Source organism: Haplochromis burtoni, unplaced genomic scaffold, assembly GCF_018398535.1.
Source record: "Haplochromis burtoni strain Fernald_Lab_line unplaced genomic scaffold, NCSU_Asbu1 Contig_1637, whole genome shotgun sequence".
Lineage (NCBI taxonomy): Eukaryota > Metazoa > Chordata > Actinopteri > Cichliformes > Cichlidae > Haplochromis > Haplochromis burtoni.
This window is the reverse complement of record NW_024583998.1, coordinates 16191-23457: the sequence shown is the minus strand read 5'-3', so window position 1 is coordinate 23457 and position 7267 is coordinate 16191. Positions and strand designations below refer to the sequence as shown.

Here is a 7267-nt window from a genome sequence, read left to right as displayed (position 1 = left end):
ACCGTCTTTGTTTCCCATAAATAAAGAATGTGGCATAAAATTAAGCCACATGTTATTCCAAAATGTTTTATAGTAGAGTTTTTTTCAAACTGTGTGTGCTGACATTGAACATTCAAAATAAGGTAATGACCTGCCTGTCTGGCAGCGTGCCGAGCGGGCGGATTTTGTATTCTAGTTCAGAACATTTTTCTGTTTGCCGTCCAGCATTAAAGCTGTACTTAAGTTCAGAATTTTGTTTCCGTGAGTCTGCATTTTCTTAACTTTTCCTGCCTGGACATGACAGTATAACCCTTTCACAGGGAGTTCTTCAAAATGAGGCGTACTGCGATCAACAAGACTGACTGGGTGGATGTCAAGTTAAAAGGAGGAGTTTTGAAACACCCAGTACAGAAGGACACAAATAGCTGCGGTGTGATTGTCATCTTGGTAAAGTAACGAAGACATGAGTTTCAAATAATTTTTGTGCTGATGGTGCATTATAAAATTGTGTCTGCTATAGAAAAGGAATATGACTAAATAATTTTTTAATATTTTGCTATTTACATAGATGGCAAAGGCGTTCATGGAGTCATTTCCCAACATACCAGAAATGACATTTAAAACAACAATTAAAGCAATGGCACAGCAGCGTGAAGCCATTGCTTTAAATATACTGGGAGCCTCAGGTTTGTGAAGTGTTACAGCACAAAGAAATGACTTGATTTAAATATTCATCGTCAATAACAAATTTTACTATGTTTGTACTAGTGTTCGAGGCAGAAAACAATTGCGCCATGTGCTCAACTCCAAAACCACCTTTTCCAGGGCCTTCAATCACCAAATGGGTAAGACGGATTTGTAATTGGGGATATGATTTAACAAAATCTATTGTGTAAAGTTGCTTTTGTTATTTGGTTCTTGTTTTGAGGAAGAGGGGAAATATAGCCTTAACTTGCATGTAATGTTTTTTGGCTTGGTGTGTTAGTTATTTTGAATATTTGATAAGGAAAAAAATATGCACTACATACTAATGGCAGATTAATAAAGATATTCATGTTAAACCACGTGATTAAAGATTTTCTTTATTTTTGGTTTGTTGAAATTCACAGATCCAGTGTGACAGCTGTTCAAGGTGGTTTCACACACAGCGCCTGCAGATGAATACTGAGCTGTTTCAGACGGCAGAGGCTGCAGAATGGGAGTGCGCTCTCTGTGAAAAAGAAATACTTGTATTTATTTTGTAAAATCTATATACGGTTGAATAATGTCATGTAAATTCTTATTTGTATTGATAGAAACTAAGGAACAGATGTAAATTGTTTTTATACATTTTGTATGTGTACATTTACAGGTTATGTATTTCACAAATGTAAATAGAGCTTGTTGATGTCTCTTTTCATTTTTATTGAAAATGCACTATTGACTATGTCGGCTTTGGTACAACCTTGTTGATTTGATTGATTCGAACATGTATGTATAACTTTTTCTGTATATTAGTTTTGCATTTGTACTCCTATTCCCTGCGCAAGTTGTCGTCACTCCTTGTTCGATCCTCGTTCCTACTCGTCATCGCCGTTAAGTAGGATGGAGCTTTAAGACGTTTTCTCACGTGTCTGACCCTTAATTTTTATATGCTGGTGCACTGTTAGTCTGTATATCTGTGCAGTACATTGCAGTGGAGTTAGATCAGGATTATAGTATTTAACCGTTTCTTTATGTTCAGTTTCCCATCGCACAGAAGGGTCCTAGTCATCAAGTTTGTTGCCTGGTCAGTCTGCTTTAATGACATATCCGTGAGTAAGTAACATATGTCTAATCGCTAATCTTACACATTTTACAATGATGAAATAGAGACTATTTGTGTGATATATGAGTTCTGAATATTGTCTATGTGTGGCCTCATCAGGATGATATTATGAACTTTAACAATTATGTTTGCTGTATTAGACTGATCAGGTTCTGAATTTCGAGGTAAGATCGGTGAAACTGGACACGTAGTAGTGCAGAAATGTGCAAGTGACCCAACTCAGGATGATATGCTTTATGCATCTTGTAGTGATACGATTACTAAAGTTCGACGTTGGTCAGGTCAATCGGACGAAAGGCGACGAAAGATGGACGGAATTACGCAGACGGCTGCTGATGTCAAAATGATCACTGGGTGTTTGGTGTTTGAAGAGGAAAATGTCACCAGCGAAAATTAGTGGAATGTGACGTTTAGTGTGATGTTCTAGTTGTTGTGACTTCGCTGTGTTCGTGTTGTGTGCATAGGTGATCGAGCACTTGTCCTAGTAGAACCGGTGTGCTGTGTTGACTGAGTTTCTTTGACAAACTTGTTTTTACTGGCACACATCATTTGTGGAGCATCTTATTGCAACACCTGATTGTTCTCTCATTTTAGTTTTAGTAATGTTTTTAAATGGTTGTAGAAAATGAAAAAACAGCAGGTGTATTGGCTGCATTTGTAGATAAATAGTTGTTTATGTTTACAAAATGTACGATTTATATTTGCATTTCAAGTTATAAACATTTACCCAACATGTCTGTGTTTTTTTACAGTAAAAATACTACTAGGATTTTAGGTTCTTTGTGTGATTTCAGATCAGTAATAGTTATATTAATAGTAACACTAATGCAGTATGTCAGTGAAAAACAACTAAATTCAGTTGAGCTGAAAAGATACCAAACAAGGCAACGGGGAAACTTAAGTTAGACTTGTGCTTGTAAATGAAGCGCCCCATGTTGTGTAGCTTTATACTTATTGGGCTACATATTTATTTATTATACAGGCTATAACGTACATAACATCTGTGGTGGCAGATTTCTTTCTCATGTATTAATCACATACTTAATCACATCACATTAGTTATAGTAATATCACTTTCTCACTGTACCATAGTAAGAGCACTCCTGTCACTAGTTTACATGCATGTGGAAAGTTACCACAGTGAGGCCGTTGTAATGGGAGACGTTAAACAGATAGTGAGACTCCTTCTGCTTATCAGGGATGTAACTCTTTAGGTGACGGCCAAGCAGAAAACAAGGTCATAATTCTCTCTGTGAGGGAGGAGCTATAGCCCCCCTGAGAGGGGCAACATGTGAGAGTCTGTGGATGTTCTTTGTGTGTCTGTATATAAGATGTAAGGGCGGTGCCACAGAGATGGTCCTGGTGTTTCACTGGGATGCTCTCTCCACATTGCAATGTGTTTATTAAACCCACTTCAAATCAAGCTCACTGGGTGTGTTGCAGGTTATTGTTAAATTTTCCACGACACATCAAAACTCACATGTTTTATGTAACTAAAGTGTGTAATCATGTGGGCTACAGACAATAATTAAGTTATAGACTATATTTATATGAAAAACGTGCATACTTACTGCATTTGAATCATTTTAGCCATATGTAACCACCTGCATATGTGTTTGGGGGAAAAAGGCTTTGATTTTGCCACCCATAAGAAAATTTCTCTAGATCCGCCCCTGACCCGAAGCGGCCGCTGGTCCGAGTGTCAGGTGAACTGAACTTCAGGTAAGAAGTTATGACCTGCAGTCCATCTGGGTCAGATATGAACCAAGTTTAGGTGGAGTTTGTTTTCCTTGTGCTGACTTTTTACAGTCAGTTACAATAACTCGTACTGCGTGGGAGGAAGTTGTGCCAGATGGTATCTTTGCTAGATGGCAGCTGTCGAGCTAGCGTTTGAAGAGAGAGTCTCCTTTCTCTATTTACTGTGGAGAGCAGAGCAGCGGCGTAAAGGACGTCCTCGCCGTACCCGCGTTTTGTCTTCATCTGGCTGCCACTTTCGTGCGCCTTTTCCCTCGCGGTGCAGGTGTCTATTTCCGAATGAAGCTCATAGTTATGGGTGTTTTTGTGCTGTTTTTTCTATTGGACGTGATGGTTATCAAAACCAAACGTGATAAATTTGGCAAGCGCAGGAGACACGACACGGAGGAGATTTGTCAATCAGGCTGCAGAATGCAATGCTGCACTGTGCAATAAAAACTCAGCGAAAAAGCGAAGCAGTGACGGATGAAAAGCGGGACCACTGTGTGCTGTTTATTAAGGCTGTTTTAAACGGCCACAAAGGAGCAGATTGGTTATAATGCAGCTGCTTCAGAGGAACAAACACTGTTTTTATTTCATGTGTAACACCTTTCAATGATGTGTTGACTAAAGTCTATTGACCAGTATAAGTAAAGACATCACACACACACATGGAAACACTGAAACCTGTTTGTGGTGCAGCAGCGGTCCCAGCTGCTGGCCTTTATCTAGACTGGGTCGGCTGCTGATCTCAATATAATCAATGTTTAAAGTTCTCAGTGTTTCTGTGTTGCTGCGTATAGGATCTCCCAGCATCATCACTGTGCTGTCCAATCATTGTGTGCGAGGTTACCCTTATAGTGCGATGTGTGTTTGCACAAAGAGAAGCATGTGTGTCAAATATAAATAAGCACAGAACAGAAACAGCTGCTCGTTTCTTCTGTTTAGAGTCAAGTTAGTGTTTTGTGTCTTTGTTTGAGGCCTGATGTCGAGCAGAGGTGTGTGTAACTGCACTGGTCTGTTATATGTGTGAAGTGTGTGCTTCTCTTCAGCATCATCTTTGTCACTGCTGATTCCTTTGTGTCATCATGTGTTGAGAAGAGAGAACAGTTATAACGGAGGAGCAAAAGGAAGCCCTGAAATCTGCATCAACAAGGAAGTGTTGGCTCACCAGTGATCCCAGCAGAGCCACTGGTTTGGCTCCAGTTGTTCTAGATTCAATGATGTTGTTGCTACAGATACATGTCAGCATCTTTATTGTAGTAAAGTCTTGTAATGTGAAGATAGAAACAAGGCAGCAAACAGCTCCATGATCTGATCTTAATGATGTTGTTTTTATTCCTGTCTGTCAGAACTGGATTGGAAACTATCAAAGGTCTAAAAACAGCCTCGACCCTCCCACAGAGCAAACTTTACACACCTCATCTTTCAGCTACAATCTTTGTTGCAGGGATCTTCTGCCAAACAAGGCTGAGAGAAGATTTCTTACAGCTGTCATGTTGATGCTGTTTCAGTCTTTGGGCAAACACACTCATATATTAGGGCTGATATCAGGCTGCACAAGTTCTTTGTGTTTGTGATTGTTAGCGCCATTTATAGTTATTACATGTTTTATTTTGAAAGACCTGAAAAGGATATGGTGCTTTTGTTGTGAAAGGTTTGTAAAAAATAAAGCAAGCGAATGGCGGAGCGACACGATGGTTTTACCGTCGTTGCACAAACCGACGCGTAAAACAGCCTCTTGTCCATCCAGACTCTTATTTTAGATATAAGAAAATTAGAGAACTCCAAGAAGAAACAAAGATAGCCATTACATTAAGTAAAACCATCATGCTCCCGAGCAAGACGACTGCATCGCTATGAGATCGTGCAAAGTTTGATACAGCAAGTCAGTTAAGTGCACAGAGCTGTATGCATGAAGAATCTAAGAAAAGAAGAAATAAACTTTCATGGATAAAGTTTTGGACTATGATATGCTGCTAAGCTACAAGTCGTGTTAAAACTGAACAATTGCGATTCTCAACTTCTCACAAATAAGTCAGTGACAGTGTTTTTGGTCTTAAGAAGATGACACTAACTACGAAAGCCTCAGCTTTGTGTCATAGACCATTTTGTTTCATGAACACTTGTTGAATAAGAAGTTGTGTAAAAGGAGCAGAGATGGCAGATAAAGACCCGCAAGGTTGCAGGCCCAGGGCGCAGAGCTGCAGTAGCGGGACTGGCCATAAGAGGGCGCAGAAGTACACCGAAAGAGGTTTGGAAGAACAGCTCGGCAGGCACATAAACGCAAGAAGGTCCAAGCTGTCACAATTAACTTCAAAAATGAATAAAATTAGCGGACTGATGAAAGAGAATGAAAGCCTTGACATTGTTGATGAACGTTTAAGCAACTTTTCAAAGCTGCATGAAGAATTCTTACAGGCAAATGATGATGTACTGTCACTGTTGCCAGAAGATGAAAGGAATGTGGACCAGATGCTCTGGTTCAATCCAAAAAAGGAGCAGTTCAGTGCGTTTATGACCGAAGTTGAGAAATGGATCATCGTAACAAGACATCAGCATCAAGACGACGTGAGCCCAGATGACAGCGTGTCAGTGACTGCTAGACCAACTGCAAAGAAATCAGGTACCAGCGTTGGAAGAAGCTCAGTCAGTAGCCGCTCATCAAGATCGTCCAGAGCTTCTTTGGTATCATCTGTACGGCAGAAAGAAGAAGCAGAGCGCGCTGCTCTGCTCGCACGAGCCGCATCCTTGAAACAGAGACAAGCCTTGGACATTGAAGAATGTAAGTTAAAAGCAAGAAGAGAACAGCTTGAGATCGAGACAGCTATTGCTGCTTCTACAGCCAAAATAAAAGTGTTAGAGGACTGTGAATATGACAGCTGTAAAAATGATGTGGAACAGTGTGAATCGGCTGTTAAGCACTTCAGCTTCCAAGAGCCAAAGGTACAAGGTGAACATGATGGGCATTCAAAGGTAAACAGTCACAGTGTAAAACAAGAAGATGACTTGCACCAAACTGATGCCAGGGTTATTCCAATGAATCTATGTGAAGTCATGTTGAAACAAAATGATATCACTGAGATGTTAGTCAAACAACATAGACTGTCACATTTGCCTCAAAGAGACATTCCCATTTTTAGTGGTGATCCACTTGAGTTCATACCATTTACAAGAGCCTTTGACCATACAATTCATGATAAAACTGACAGTGACAGTGACAGGTTATATTACCTTGAACAGTTCACCAGAGGTGAGCCCAGAGATTTGGTAAGAAGTTGTCAGCACATGAATCCTCAACAAGGCTACAGTGAGGCAAGGAAGTTGCTGTTTTGTCATTATGGTAATGAACTGAGAATTGCAACTGCCTACATGAACAGAGCATTCAATTGGCCACAAATCAAAACAGATGATGCAAAGGCTCTTCATAGCTATTCACTGTTTCTCACTGGTTGTAACAATGCAATGCAAGACATCAGTCAACTGCAAGAGATGGAGATCCCCACGAACCTCAGAGTTATTGTCTCTAAACTGCCATACAAAATGAGAGAAATGTGGAGAGTCTCTGCCTTTGACATTCAAGAAACAAGTGGAAGGAGAGCAAAGTTCTCAGATCTGGTTAGATTCATAAACAGACAAGCAAAAATAGCTGCAGATCCTTTGTATGGTGACATTAAGGATGCTGAAGACAAAGCAAAGTCATCTGCAAATGTGAGAATGACTAGATCATCCAGGCAAAGGGGAAGC

The 7267-nt window shown here is 40.1% G+C and overlaps 1 protein-coding gene and 1 long non-coding RNA gene across 2 annotated transcripts in view; both read left to right on the top strand.

Annotated features, from left to right (window-relative positions):
* The window catches only part of LOC106632800 (protein mono-ADP-ribosyltransferase PARP9-like), a 15718-nt gene that overhangs the window by 1982 nt on the left and 6469 nt on the right, over window positions 1-7267 (top strand). The gene's annotated exons all lie outside the window — the stretch shown is intronic.
* Window positions 7-1358, top strand: LOC102312531. The gene is made up of 4 exons (XR_006053691.1): window positions 7-426; window positions 548-665; window positions 748-824; window positions 1089-1358. It is a non-coding gene; the product is annotated as an uncharacterized LOC102312531 (long non-coding RNA).